Source organism: Mesocricetus auratus, unplaced genomic scaffold (genome assembly GCF_017639785.1).
Source record: "Mesocricetus auratus isolate SY011 unplaced genomic scaffold, BCM_Maur_2.0 Super-Scaffold_100001, whole genome shotgun sequence".
In the NCBI taxonomy this organism is placed as follows: Eukaryota; Metazoa; Chordata; class Mammalia; order Rodentia; family Cricetidae; genus Mesocricetus; species Mesocricetus auratus.
The window spans coordinates 15,529,890-15,544,550 of record NW_024429187.1 but is presented as its reverse complement, the minus strand read 5'-3'; the positions used below and the strand labels follow the sequence as shown (position 1 = coordinate 15,544,550).

Here is a 14,661-nt window from a genome sequence, read left to right as displayed (position 1 = left end):
AGTGGATCCTTCAAGGAGTCGTCGGTACCAGGATGGAGGTGGCTCGTCCGCTCATCAGCATACAGCTCGCCCTGTTTTTTTTTTTTTTAACCATCTCCCGATTGGTGTGCCATTCAAGAGAGTCTTCTGTCCTTCCCTGATCCCGTCTGCTCCCCTCCTGCATAGCCCCACAAAGACAGAAGCAGTTTTATCCTCTCCTACCCGACTCCCTTCAAAGGCTGAGTGTAAATGTAACCTTTATGTTGTGTGTTTCTTGTTCTGGGTTGTGTGTTTGATGTCTGTCTGTGTATGTGCTTACGTGCTTGTGAGTGCACACACATATGGAGACCAGGGGTCCATCTCAACTGTCTTCCTCAATTGTCTACAAACTTATTGTCACTGAGCCTTCAACTCACCACCTGCACTAGGCCAGCTAACCACAGTTCCCCATGCTCGGCACTCCGCTTCCCCAGTCCTGGGCTTACAGGCATGCAATGCCATGTGCCTGGCGTTCTTATGTGGACACCATGGATCTACACGCAGGGCCTCACCCATCACAGCAAGTGTGTTGCCTGTTAAACCATCTCCCCAGCCCTTGACAGCATTTTCTTTTTTTTAACGTTCAATATGTATCGGTCAGGTCTTGGCAGCAAGCAGAAGAAATAGATTCCAAATTCAAAAAGAAAGGAACCGATTAGAAACAAATGTTATTTAGAAGGCACGATCAATGCAAGGGCTGAAGAAATAAGATCTTGGAGAAGCACGGACTGGAACTGAAGGAGACTAGGCAGTGGGCAGCGGATTAATCTACAGGTGGTCCCTGTATGGACATGTTCGCTGACATTTCCACCCCAACCACTGCTGGATACCATGGCGACCGCGGTCTCTTGGGTAGACACTTAACTTCTGAGAGCCCTCGAATCAGTCTTTCCAAATTCTCTTGTAGGGAGAGAATCCAGGTCTCTCGACTTAGGTCGTAAATGTCAGCCCTTGCTGGCGGGGCCCTAATGGAGGCCTTGGGGGACTTGGGGGAACAAACACAAATGCTGAAACATTTAAAAAATTCTTCAAGGTAACAAAAGCTGGGGAGTTCTACACATATCACTTATAAGTTGAGAAATCGTAACTGTTACCAGTTCTCCCACAAACTGAACCCTCTCATAGACCGGTACCTTTGGCTCACTGAATTATGTCCTTCCTGTCCCTCGTTTTCATTATTGCTTCTATCTTTCCTGTGTCTACTCTAAAACAAGGCAAAAGTCTTTTCCGTCGCTGGACTTAATTTACTAAAATGTTTGTAAATTTAAATCTACTTACCATCATTTTGTGAGCTAGAGAATGAGAATAAATGTATTTAACCAGAAACACTGGCTTCCTTCTGTGTTTTCTCCCTCCACAGGAGTTGTGGGGTCATCACGTTTCCAAATAAGAAGCACCTGGCTGGTCCTTTCCTTAAGGTTAATTAATAACCCTTGGAGAGAAAAATAAGCCAATATATATTCCCTCTAATACGGATTTCCCTGCCATGAGGATGAGGCCTCAAAAATATCTTTGTTTTCAAGTTTCTAAAAGAGGGCAGAGATTTTTGGCTATCAGTTTTGCAGCTGCCGTCCCTCCCTGGGAGGCAGTAGGGACATAGCGAGTGTCCCCTGGGACACTAAGCAGGCTCGGGGTAAAAAGGAAGAGGCTCTAACTGTGCCTGCAGCCCGCCATCTTACAGAGACACCGGGGAAGAGTGGCATGCCTTCTTTCCGGGTAAGTAATTGGAAGCCGAAACAGGGGAGTCACTCAGAACCTCGGAGCAATGCACACGAAAGATGGATCTAAGTGCAAACTCTGTAACCCACGCTTTTGACTGAGACCCCACGAAAGGATGCAATGTTAGAACCCAGAAAGGGCTGCTGTTCAGGCCACAGTGCCCCCTCTCACAGATGCTGATGCTCACCTACTGAGTGACGGCCCTGTCTGAACCTCCAGACGACAGATCTACCACACCCAGGGTGTCTTGCCTGGAAACAGAAGTGTACATCACTCAATCTCTCGGAGGCTTTGGCAGCCCCACGGCCTGCTCCCCTCCTCTCTGCCCTGCCTCCTGTCTGGGGACTGGAGTCCTGGTTGCAGGCTCACACTGTGAAAACAACCCATCGCATGAGAACCCACTTCTGCCTCGTAAGTCCTGCTTCCTCTCTTCAGAGTCCCTCACTATGCCGTCTCCGGTAATGAGACCCGAACTTCCCCGTGTATCTGCTGCCATGTGGCTTGCCTGTGTATTCATGGTGCTAATAACTCTTCTGATACTTTTCCTACCGCCAACAGTTGTCTCAGTGTCCCTACCACACCCACATCTAAGATCTTTCGATGCCATGACGCGTTGGAATTGTGCTTGCCTTCAGCCTTCTGTTCTCTGTCCATCTTCTGCCATCTAACGTTGATCTGTCATTGTCTACATCTGTGTACCCACTGCTATGTATCTTCTATCATCCATCATCCGTCTGTCTGTCTGTCTGTCTGTCTGTCTATCACGTATTTGTCTCCAATGTCTTATAGTCAGGAAATTCTATATAATGTACCATCTCCACTTAGCCAGGATGACCGGTGTGACCATGAATGCTAACATGAATGCCAGGCCAGCTGTTGTCATGATCATCTGCTTTGCCTTCATTCACAAAACATATTTTATCAATGGCATCTTGTACCACTGGATTCAGGCCATCAAAAGAAGAAATCAGGTCATAACTTCTAAATAGCATATTGAATTTGAAGTCCTAGGAAGGGGGAGTTATTTTTTCCTTTGTTTTAATGTTTACAAAAAAGCATGTCCTCGGTATAAATAATTTAGAGAATATGATAATGTATAAGAAAAATTAGAATTGCTCACTGGTGGGATGGTTTTGATTGGGTTAGTCTCCAAATTAGCTTCTTAACACAGCCCAGATAAATCTGATGAGTCTCGATTGGAGGATTGTTGAGGCCACGCTGGCCTGTGGGCACATCTGTGGATGCGTTTTTCTTGATTGCTAATTGATGTAGGCAGGGCCAAGTATACGTGGGGAGTGCCCTCCCTAGGCAGGGAGTACTGGATTGTATAAGAAAGTGAGCTGAGCCAGGCGGTGGTGGCGCACGCCTTTAATCCCAGCACTCGGGAGGCAGAGGCAGGTGGATCTCTGTGAGTTCAAGGCCGGGCAGGACCGACAGCCTCCAAAACAATACAGAGAAACCCTGTCTCGTAAAAGCCAAAAAAAAAAAAAAAGAAAGAAAGAAAGAAAGTGAGCTGAGCAGAAACCAGGGGGGTTAGCCAGTAAGCCACTGCCTTCAAGGTTTCTGCTTTAGTTCCTGCCCTGCTTTCCATCAGTAATGAGTCTTGAACTAAAGTACAAACCAAGCCCTTTCCTCCCCTCGTTGCTGTTGGTCAGTGTTTTAATCATAACACAGAAAAAACAAACTGGAACAGTTGCTGTTCATAAACAGCAAGTAAGTAAACAAATCACAAGACTTTAATTTCTGTACAAACGTTTCCACGACCACACCAAGCCCTGGATTCCTGCAGGCTGCATCAGAACATGAACCTAGACGTGCGTACTTAAGAGAGCCTAAGTCAGAAACTCGCTGTTCACCCAACACCCATTTTATTAGTCTGTCTTACCTGATTTGATTACATAAAAACGTTAATGAGAGGCAGAGAAGCATCAAGCAATGGTGGCCACCCGTAGAGGCCATCTCAGGTGATGGTAGATGCCAGTCCTGCTTGTCACCATAGGACGGTGCCTGTGACTGGGAAAGATTCGTTTACCCAATTCAATTAACACCGGCTGAAAACCAATTATGAGCTGGGGCTGTCAGGTTTTTACAGATACTGGGGAGTTAGCGGTGAGCAGGGCAGACAGAACCCGCTTGGGAAGGGAAACAGGATGAGAAATGTGTTCTGAAAAACCACTGTTCTTCTATCTGATCGTCTCAAAGGGCTGTCTGGCTATCTGTACTCTGCAGATTTACACCAAGACTAGGGCGACAGCCACTCTGTTGTGATCCACTTCAGGTAGTGACCAGTGAGACCCTGTGTTGAGGATCCGACATTACAGAGGGAGCAGGTCCAAGCTGGCGTGACACTCGGGTAGAAGGTTGCATGTTGGCAGGTCCTTTACACCCTTTGGTCCAAGGACAGGGGTCAGTGAGCAGGATTTCCTCATACCCACTTAGGTTCCCTGGATCTAGAAGACACCTGTCCACCTGAAGAGGAGTCTCGGAACCTGTGGCTTTCTCCCAGCAGTCCTGGGGAGTACTACACCTTCCCCGTGAGCCTTTCTGATGCCTTTGCACCTGTGTAGGTGTCCTGGAGTCACATTTTAAGCTGATTTCTGGGTGTAGCACTTTTCTCCCCTCTTTGTTAATTCAACACGCCCAGGTTGCCACACAGAGCCTCCTGACATCAAAACACTGCATGCCCTTTTTGAAAGATCTCTGCCCTTTAGTGAAGTTAGCTTACTGCCTTCTCTGCATTTCCCATGGCTGCCCAACAAAGGCAAGTTATCAAGCTTAATTTGAGAACAATAACCTGGCCAGGTCGTTTGAATGTACATATTCTGTACCTAAACCCTTTCATCTCCCGATTGTTTGCTTGATCCTGAGACTGTTTGCTCTCCTCTGGGGCCTGCCCTCTGCTTCCTGTGCGAACCAGGCAGGACACTCAGGGATGGAACCGTGGGGCGGGGCGCGGTGGTTTGGCGGGCATCCGCTCTCCCAGGTCACTTCCAGTTACTCACAAAGGGCATGGGCAGCCTTTTCCTCTGACTCGCTGCCATGCCTGAGTGACCAAACTGTCACCGTTTGAGGGGTGAATTTCTGTGGAAACAGATATGCAACTTCCTCTTTGATTAGGGTTACAGGGTTACATCCAAGCAAAATCCAATTTCTTTCTCACCTTAGTTTTCTTTTATTGAAAATAGATTTTTTTCCTCATACACTATATTTTAATTACAGTTTCCTCCTCCAAGATCCTCCCCACCTCCCCTCCCATCCTAACTCATACCCTTTCTGTCTCTTCTTAGGAAAAAAAAAGGCATATAGAGAATAATGAGATGAGATAAAACAAACACAGACAAACCAGAATAGGACAAAAACAAACAAGCAGGAAAAACAAAAGAGAGCCAATGTAAAGGGACACAGAGACACATGAGTTCATACACATAGGAGCCCGTAAAAAAACGCAAAACTGTAATATGTATGCAAATGGCCCGTAAGATTAAGAAAATTAAATGCCTTGACAAAACCGTGAGACAAGGAACTCCAAAGATGTCCCAAACCATGAGACAAGGAACTCCCAAGATGTCCCTGAATTGATTTTGGGTTGGCCATCTACCGCTGGGCATCGGCCTGTGCTTAAAAGCAGTTTATATATCCAGTGAGACTCCATTGGAGAGAACTAATTTTTTTTAATTTGTGAGTATCAAAAATCCAATTGCTAATTCCACGGGATTAGAACACTGGGTAGGGCTTCCCAACGGTTTTACACACAAAGGATAATCAAGCAATTAATCATATACGTGCTGCCGAAGTGAGCACGGTAATCAAGTAATTTTAAAAAATAGATAGGAGCACATACCCATACTCAGTAACAGTGGTAAATGCTAGTCAGTACATAGAAAAAAATTTCAGATGCTACCATGCGTTAACATGCCCTTGAATGAATTTATAGTTCATCCGTGTGTGTGTGTGTGTGTGTGTGTGTGTGTGTGTACATGTATCATGTGTGTGCATGTGTGTGTGTGTGGAGGCTGGAGGGGCCAGCATCACATGTCTTCCTCGGTGTCTCTATACCTTACTTTTGCAGAGAGTATCTCTCAGCAAACAAAGAGCTTGCCTGCCGTGTAGATGGGCTAGCTGGCAAGTCCCAGGAATCCACCCGCTCCTGCGTTCCCACTGTTGGGATTACAGGTGCGGATTGCCACACCTGTGTGTGGTAAAATCCAAGCTGGGTCTTCATGCTTGCATAGCAAGCGCTCTGCCAGCCCAGCCGTCTCCCCACACCCTGTGTTTTATTTTACTGGCGCTTTACTCTTTGTGCACAGTCCTGGATTTCATAAGGACATTTCCATAAAAGAATACAATGTGTCCTTTGACCGTAGTTAATAAGAAGGATGACTGTAAACATCCCAAAAGTGACAACACATGCATGCAGAAGACACTACAGGCATGCTGGGTATACCTCCAGACTTTAAGATCCCCCGGGAATAATAACACGGTCTAAGTGGGTCAGGGGGTTTGGATCAGCTCACAAGTTGCAAAGTTCAGAGTGGGAAAGGAACATTGCCCTTGACTTGGGGTGTGCCTGAGCCAGGACAGTCATCTCAGACTCTTCAGATCTGACCGTGTCTGTGCCTCCTCACAGCCCCATGAACCTGGGTGTGCTGCTTTGACACCCTGGGCCGGTTACATCTTTTCCTCGAGACGTCTTGATCTTCAACTGCAACGTGGCAGTGACCTGACCCAATGATGCCTGCACAGACTCGGGTCCAGTGGACTGTAGAGGTGAAGGCAAGAGAGGCAAGGCCCTGGGACCCAAGCTGCACTCTGCTCCCCTGCGTGACTCGGTAAGAAGGCACCACGTTCCTCCTGCAAACCTGTCTCCCAAGGCCAGAGATGGCAAACATTTCCAAAGGACTCGAGCCATGCAGGTGGTGACATTTGTCTACCCGCTGGCTGTGCTGGATTTAAATGGATGACCTTCTCATGAAAGCCCTGGGTGCTTTCACTCCAATCCACCAAGTCCTTTCTCAAACAGGAGCTCTGCCAACCGCTGCCTCCTGATATGACGCACAGTGCTCTCCAGAGTGCCAGCCTTTTTTTTTTTACCGCTTCTGATAATGTGCAAAGGTCTTCAGAGGATGAATTCATAGCAGAGATGAGCTAATAAAGTGCCACTTTTGCAGAAGAGATGACGCCGGTGATATTCTGAGCCCGTAAATAGCACCCCTTATATAATTCATTATTCTCAGTGAGGACCCGTGGGCTTGAGTCTATTTATTTTAACTCATTTTTTTAATGTCATCTGGTAAGATTTAGCCAAAACTGTAACAGTTACAGTCCAAATATCTATTAATTCTTAGAACAGGCTTACAGTGTGCTGCCACAGAGGGTGACTTCTCAAGTATGGGTCCCATGCTAATGAAGAGTGGGCCAGGCAGCCCTGGAGCAGGTATCATCTCAGAGATCATTCCTTAGAGAGCCACAGATGCTCAGCCCTCACCCCTAGGGCAGTCAGAAGATGGAGAGATCAAAGGGAGTTCAGAGAAAAAGAAAGCACACCCCTAATTCAATACAGGAAAATTGCCATGACTGGAGTGCTTAGTTCAATCTTCTAAGAAAACAACAACAGAGAGCAGAAAAAAAGGCAAAAGAAAAAAAAAGAAAGAAAGACTAAGATCATGTTCTGGCATCAGGAATCAGCTTGCCAAGGCGGAAGGCATACCCGATGGGGAAGACAGCTCATTCCCCTAGATTAATCAGAGTTCTGAGTCAACTGTAAGTTCCAAGTGTCCCATTGCCAAGATACAACATAAGCCATTTAATTCCTTCCCACAATCTCGAATTATTAGTTGCTTTCCAAGCCCAGTACTTTGATAAAACCCTAGGAGACATGAAACCCATCAAAGGAGGGAGAGGTACGCCAGGATGGATAACCAAAGCTTGGGAAGCAATGGGACCCCACCTCATGAAGAGTCTAAAGTGACTCCATCGAGGGGCGTGGGGCGGCGGGGAGGGGAGAAGTAGCTGGCTGCCTATTGTCAGCTCCCAAGTCCCTTGGGGATGGGCAGAGAGGCAAGGGGCAACCCTCTCTGTAAGAATGGGAAACTGGGCAAACTCTCTCTCTGTGGGTATAAAAGACACAGAAAATAAAAAAGACAACCACGCTTCCCATCATCACGGTTTCTTTACAAGTGGATTGCAGCGATGATCAGTTCAAACCTAGACAAAGGGACAGGAACCTCTGGTTTGGAAACCTTTGAGGCAGAGTACCTTCCCATAGTGGCGGATGCTAAGCACCCCGCCCCATGAGTAACACTTTAGCGTTGAGCGTTCCCAGGAGGCACAGGCATGGCCTGGGAGAGCAACACACAAGCACCCAGCATCACATCGGGTTGCCTAGTGAGGGAGCCGAGTGCTAACTAAGCCTTAAGGGAGAATCGTGAAGCCATTGAGCTCCTACTGGTGCAAGGTCCTTCCAGGGCATTCCCACGAGGAGCGTTCCTGGAAAAGCAGCCTCCTAGCCAGGACAGCTAGGACAGCATGAGGCCAGCAGATCACAAAGAGGTCTTAAAGACCTGGACAGGACTGTACCAAGTCTACCATTAATTCCCAAGCAGGAATCCCCAGAGCTGATACTGAAGTATTATTTAGAACTCAAATCGTCAGCTGTAGAGGCTTTGGGGATGACAATGACCATCCTGATGGCAAGCACTACCAACTCAGACCCTAACTAATAGTTTCATGCAAAAGCAGCACTTTATGGTGCACAGCCTATGGAAGGCTGAAGCGGGGGAGGTGGGGAGGTCTATGTAGCAGGACTTGGCTGGCAAATAATAATTTTAAGTTATAATAATATTAACCAAAAAGGTAAAAACCTTCCTTTGATATGTCACTTCAGACCAAGGAAAAAATGTCATGATTGCGTTAGGGCAGCGTGTTAGCATTAACCTGGGCCCGGGTTACTTACTGAACATACTAGCGAAATTAAAGAATTTAATGTAGGGAGTGGCGTGAGCATTGTCGTTTCAAAGTCGAAAGCTGCAGAAACATATTTCTTCTTTCACAGACATCTACCTTTTAATCCAAACGGTGAAGTAAAACTAAATCTGGAAGAGATTCACATTTGCTGTCTGGGGCAAAATAAATCCTCTACGTTTGCCCAATCTGGCTCCATCTTTTACTTGCCGTCCCTAGCTGGGGGAGTGATGTGAGTTTCCACAATTTCCCAGTGAACAGACTCACCATATTTGACATGGTGCTTTTCTTCTCCAGCAAGGAGACTTTACCCCACAGTTGCACCCCTCTTAAGTCCCTGGCAGGCTGTGCATATATGCAGCTCTCCATATGAGCTATCATTCTTTTTTTTAAAAAAAGTTACCAGAAAGTAGAGCCTAGAACTCATGATGGACTCTAGGCTGAAACTGCGATCTGTCATCCGACCTCTGCCCCTCAGCCGCAGGGATCACAGACCCTTGCTCTTACTGGAGCAGAGAGAGGAGGAGGGATGGCAGATCCCGACAGATTTTCTTCACCAACGTTTTGTTGTTAATTGGAAAAACAGGGAAAAGGGGAGAGAGTGTCGGGGTGGGGGGGCTTGGTGGCTCACCGCTCCTGATGCCTCATACTCAGAACTTCTGGGCTGGGCTCTGTGTTACAATAGACTTAAAAGTATGGTGCAATAGAGTTCATTGCTCAATCCTATCTGGGGAGCCCTCCCCCAAGGCTCCCGAGGCTAAATTATCATCCTCGGTGTTGATATCACTTTACTCCCTGGTAACTTAAAGAAAGAAAGAAAAAAAAACACTAGCCAATGCTACCACCCAGATACATCACACAAAAACGTCCTTTCTGCTAATTTGCATAAAGCAAACCTCTTCTGGAGCATGGTAATCACTCCAACTCTCTGGGCTCACGCTTAAATCAAGCCAGCACATTTTAGCAAGCTCAGAAAGGAGCTGGTGCTCTGTGGGCACAGTTCTACAGAAGCCGCCACCGATGTCTCTTCCATACGCAGGTCTCTGGCACTTGGATGAAGTGGGGGCTCTCCTGACGTGGCAGCTGGTGCAGCCCAGAATGCTTTCAGCACACAAACCAGCAGCCCACGTTTGCAAGATGCATCTGCTTTCCCAGCAGCCTCAAATGTTTATGCTCCTGTGGCTACCACACAGCTGTCAGCCTCCCTGGCTTTCTCATCTGATCAGGTCTGTCCCCTGCTCAAAATACTGGTGACTCGGTAGTGGCTTCCTTGCATCCTGCCTGTTTTAGATGACCTCCAGGCATCTGATAGTTTGCCTATCAATTTTGATAATTTGCATACCATTTTTGCACCCATTTCCACCCCCATGTCAGCTTTTGATTCAACAGGCAAATCTCTGACCCCTCCACATGCTGGGCACAATGGCAAACGCGACAGCAGCAAGCATTTTGAGAGCCTCCGAAGAGCTCCTTTCAAACAAACATTTGCAACTCCAAGCTATGCACTACTTCTCAGAAGCATAGACTCTCAAAATACAGGTGCTCTCCTGAAATAACCTGTCTCTCCCTGTTACTTCCGGTAGAAATTCCACTCTTCAGTATTCCTTCCCATTGGGAACTCTTCTCTTATCCCAAAGTCAGAATAAAAGAGTCTGTTTCCTCTACTTCACAACACTCGTTATAGAAGCGAAGGCCAGAAGAAAGAAAGAAGACAGAGGACGCCCAGCTTCATGACCAAAGATAGAAATATATTGGGAGGATGCAGATTAAGTCTAGGAATGAAGAATGAAGTTGAACTGCTCTGTCTTAGAATCAGCAGTTGAGAACCAGGGCAGTTCTTGGGTTTCACAGACCAAGCGAAAAATAAGTATTTGTTTATTGAGAGGGACAGTCAGAACATTTTGATTGACAACACAAGGAAAGACGGAATCTGGTAAGGGTAAGGCCATTCCCCTAACCACAGGGCATATAGTATTGTCAGAGAAAAGATGGGTCAGAAAGGCAGGAGATGCTGGTGAACACTGTAGATGTAGGAGCTGTCAACTGCCTCAGGAAAACTTGCTTGGAAATTCACAGGCTCAAATATACACATATTCATGTACAGTAGATCCAAAATAGGCACATATTTATGTATGGTAGATCCAAAATAGAGAGCTAACAAAGTAAACACTGTGAGGTGTGATCTAACCTGAACCAAAAAGGAAAGAACACAGTCTGTGCAACAGCAGAAGACATTTTATAAAACAAACCTGCTCAGCTTTTCCTGGGTTCTCTTCCAAGATGTTATTATATATGAAAGCATGGTTGGATTTTCCGTATCCCCCTTTTCATATCATGCACATTTTTTCTCAGACTGCCTCGCAGTCTTCCTAAACTTTCCCCAACATCTACACGTTCCTTCTGCATCGTTTGGTTATTGAATCTCACGAATGTTTATTAGAATTAATCCTGTTTTCTCCTCCTATCCACAGCTCCATAATTAACACCTTCATGTATGCAAATTTTCCTTTCTCTGAATTATTTCTTTAGGATAAATGCCAGTGCGTGGGGCAGGAAGGATAAACAAAGTAGGAATGTTTTATGCCTGCTGAAGCACCCTGCCAAATCATTCCAGAAAAGGTGCCAGTTCAGGTTCGACACTGCAGATGTCTGATTATCCCAAGTCCTTCCAGTGATACCACGCTAGGCATCCATCATGGGGAAGTTCTCCACCACACACCCTCTTCCCAACAAGGCGACTTGGTCTACAGCTGTCATTCATCTGCCCCATGTTGTATTTCTTGGGTTTGTATTTTTGATTTACAAAAATATCTTCATTCCAGCAAAACCAATTTTCTTGCTTTTGAGTGTACATAGAATTATCGTTTCTGAGCCTCCAAATATTTTGCTAAACCAAAATCTTATCTGTGTGCACTCTTAATACTACAAGAAAAATGCTCTTAATTAATTTAAGTTCATCTTAGCAATTTTATTCTATTTATAAACCAAAATAAGTTATCATTTTTAAAAAATCATTTAGAATAATATTTTGTTCTATTTATAAATGTTGTTACTTAAATACAAATAATTTAAACTCTGTTCATAAATTTAATTTAGTGCATGCTGTATGTTAAGCACAGCTACCATGATGACTTTTCTGAGTACCTTTAGGACCACATTATTCTAGTAAATTAAACCCAAGAAGACAATGGATGTTGTGTTTTCTTAGCTTTTGCAATAACCTAAATAAGCTAAGATACAACTTTTTTAAAAGCACAAATCTAAATCACTTATATAATTATGTATTTTACATCAGAATGCCAAGGCTGATATATTACTGGCAAGAAACAAAACTATTCTTGGACTCGGGTAAGACAAATTGATGCACATCTCAAGTGCTTTATTAAGAAAGTATCAGGTACTAAGTGTCTGGTTCTCTCAATCATCTGCGACTGATGCTAAGCCTGTCCCCAGGAATCCCTCTTGGTGACCTGGCAGAGATTTTACCTCGACACTGCCTGAATTCTCATAGATAGCTCCGGGAATAGAACGAGCCACACTCATAGCCCGTAGCAGAGACCCCGTGACCTAAATAAGGTGATGGTTTCATAGTCCTCCTACCCAAATATTCCAAATGACCCCATGAGGGTCTGCAAGTCTTGCCCAGACTGTCCCCTTAGCCCTTCTCTGCCTTCTAACGCTAACATGAACCTGACTGTTTCCTGTATTTCCTTTTCGGTTTTAGCCAACCAAGTTCAAACCATTCTTGCAGATAGTAATGTGATATCCAGTGGAAAATCTGGACCATCTTATGTGCTTTTGCCTGGCTACCAAGCCCCACCTTGGAAGTCCAACTGACAGATGCTAACGCCGACTCTATGTTCGAACCATCTCCCAGAATTCACGGGTCCCTTTCCATTTTCGGCCCTTGGGAATCCAATCTTGACAGCTCTCGCCTTGGTTAACATGTGCTGCGTGAGTTTATATCTCACTTGCCATGTCTTTGAGTTTGCTAACTAGACTTTTATTTATGACAATATTCTGTAGCCCACACGTCTGGAAGCATATGCGTGTCAAAAGGCTTGGAGCGCTCCCAAGCACTCAGACGGACCCTTGCTGTGATTCCAGCATTTAATGTCGTCCAAGACGTCCGTGTCTTGGTGACTGCCGGAAGATTTAATAACGGCATAACCATAGCAATAATTACGATGCGGTGAGCACTTTCTTTCTCCCTCCGGGTGAAAGCCACTCATGATGCCGACATCCCACTGAACTCTCTGTGAATGAGACTCACGCCACCGACGTCCACTGAGCTCATCCCCTTGAGCGGAGGCTCTGTCATACCTTTTAGGCTGTAATCACGGAACCCACGGAGTGATCGCTCTCACACAGCGTTCTCCATATCAGGAAGGAAAGGCGAGGGGGCGTTGCGCAAGGAAAGAAACAAACGAGCGTTGAGTAGCAGAGCAGCACCTGGCTCTGAGAACACTTGAGGTGAGCCGACAAAGTGTCTCTCAAAGGATTTGGGGCGCTTTTTCTCCCCCTGTGTTTGCAGGCAATGGGCATTACCATCACCAGAGCCCTCTCCATGTGGGCCCGCATGTCCTCCTCAAGGTCTAGCCTCTGGCTCCATTACGACGGAGGAAGACCCACAATGTTTCTAGGTGCAAACAATCCTGTCATGAGACTGCTAAGCTGAGGGTCATCTCTGAACTACCGTGTCCCCTCTGTGGTGGCAGAATGGATGCAAAACCAAAGGGAGGGAGGGGGACGAGGAAGGGCTCAGGAGAACATCCAAAGCCAGGCTCCCCTCCCGGGCTCATTGCTTCTATGCGGCGCAACCCCCAGCTCCATCTCCCAAGGACCGCTCCCTGTTTCTATGCAGAAACTAAGAGAGGCCACTGTGGGTGTGATGGGTGAACGACTCAGGGGTCTTTGTGCACACAAAATGTATCCTTGCAAACCTTTCAGGGGGGAAGAAAAAGGTGGAGTCAGCAAAGGAAGAGAAGGTGTCAGTGGGACCCGGGAGGATCAGGGCACAGTCATCTCTCCCAGTTCCGGATCTGGAGCTGAGCCCCTGATGCTGCACCAAACAAACCCCTCAAATGAGGTCTCCGGCTGGAAATGTGGCTCACAGATGGGTTTTAATCACAAGCCTAAGCCATCTGGTAGCTTCCTATTTTAGCTAATTATTCTTGGTAAGTAAGTGCTAAGCTTTTAAAATCGTTGTTCAATTGTGTTTTCGCTCTGTTTTTTTTTTACCACCCTGCCTCTATATTTTGATTTCCTGGGGGTAAATCCCTGCCCTGTTACTCCTCCAGGGAGAGCCTGGCATGTCTTCCATTCTTAGCAGAAAAGCCCCCTCAGAAAACCTCAAGAACGCTTCCATGAGCTCTCTCTGAGTCTCTCTGCTTTCCACCAATGCACTACCCAAAACAACGGAGCTAATTAAGTGCATTCCCCAGGCATCTAGGGCTGTGGTCAGGGGCAGATCACAGTGGCCGTCCTGTCTTAGACTGAGTTTCCTCACCATTTGCTTGTGTGCTGCCTCGTTGTGTAGAAATCTCGTTTGGAGGGAAATGGGAGGTTCAGTTATCCTTGAATAAAACTGAATATCCCAAGAAAGGTGTATCAAATGATCACGGGGCAGTGCCTATCCTTCAGGAACATGGCCACATTGGAAAGGGTGGATAAGGAAATGAGTTTAGAAACATAGAGGACAGCAGAAGAGAAAGGCTCTGGTCAGATGGTGGTCGTGGGGAAAACAAAGACATGGGCTCCAGGAGAAATGGTGATGGTTCTAGGAAGCAGCCCGGAGCCAAAGCGCGTCACTGGGAGACGATGCCGGTGGGAGTCTCAGGCACAAGAGCTTCTAACCTGCTCTTCACCCACTCGTCCTCACCTTGAGATCCTGAGAGCCACCATCTAGAGCCACGTGGCCTCCTTTCTAAGTCCAGAGGGCAGGGGTGGTGTTTACTCTAGCTC

The 14,661-nt window shown here is 46.4% G+C and overlaps 1 long non-coding RNA gene across 1 annotated transcript in view; it reads right to left on the bottom strand.

Moving 5' to 3' along the window:
* LOC121139708 overlaps positions 1–13,079 on the bottom strand; it is a 118,524-nt gene extending 105,445 nt beyond the window's left edge. The window contains exon 1 of the long non-coding RNA XR_005876625.1: positions 13,021–13,079. This is a non-coding gene — a long non-coding RNA (uncharacterized LOC121139708). The remainder of the gene's footprint in view (positions 1–13,020) is intronic.
* Positions 13,080–14,661: the final 1,582 nt, after the last annotated feature.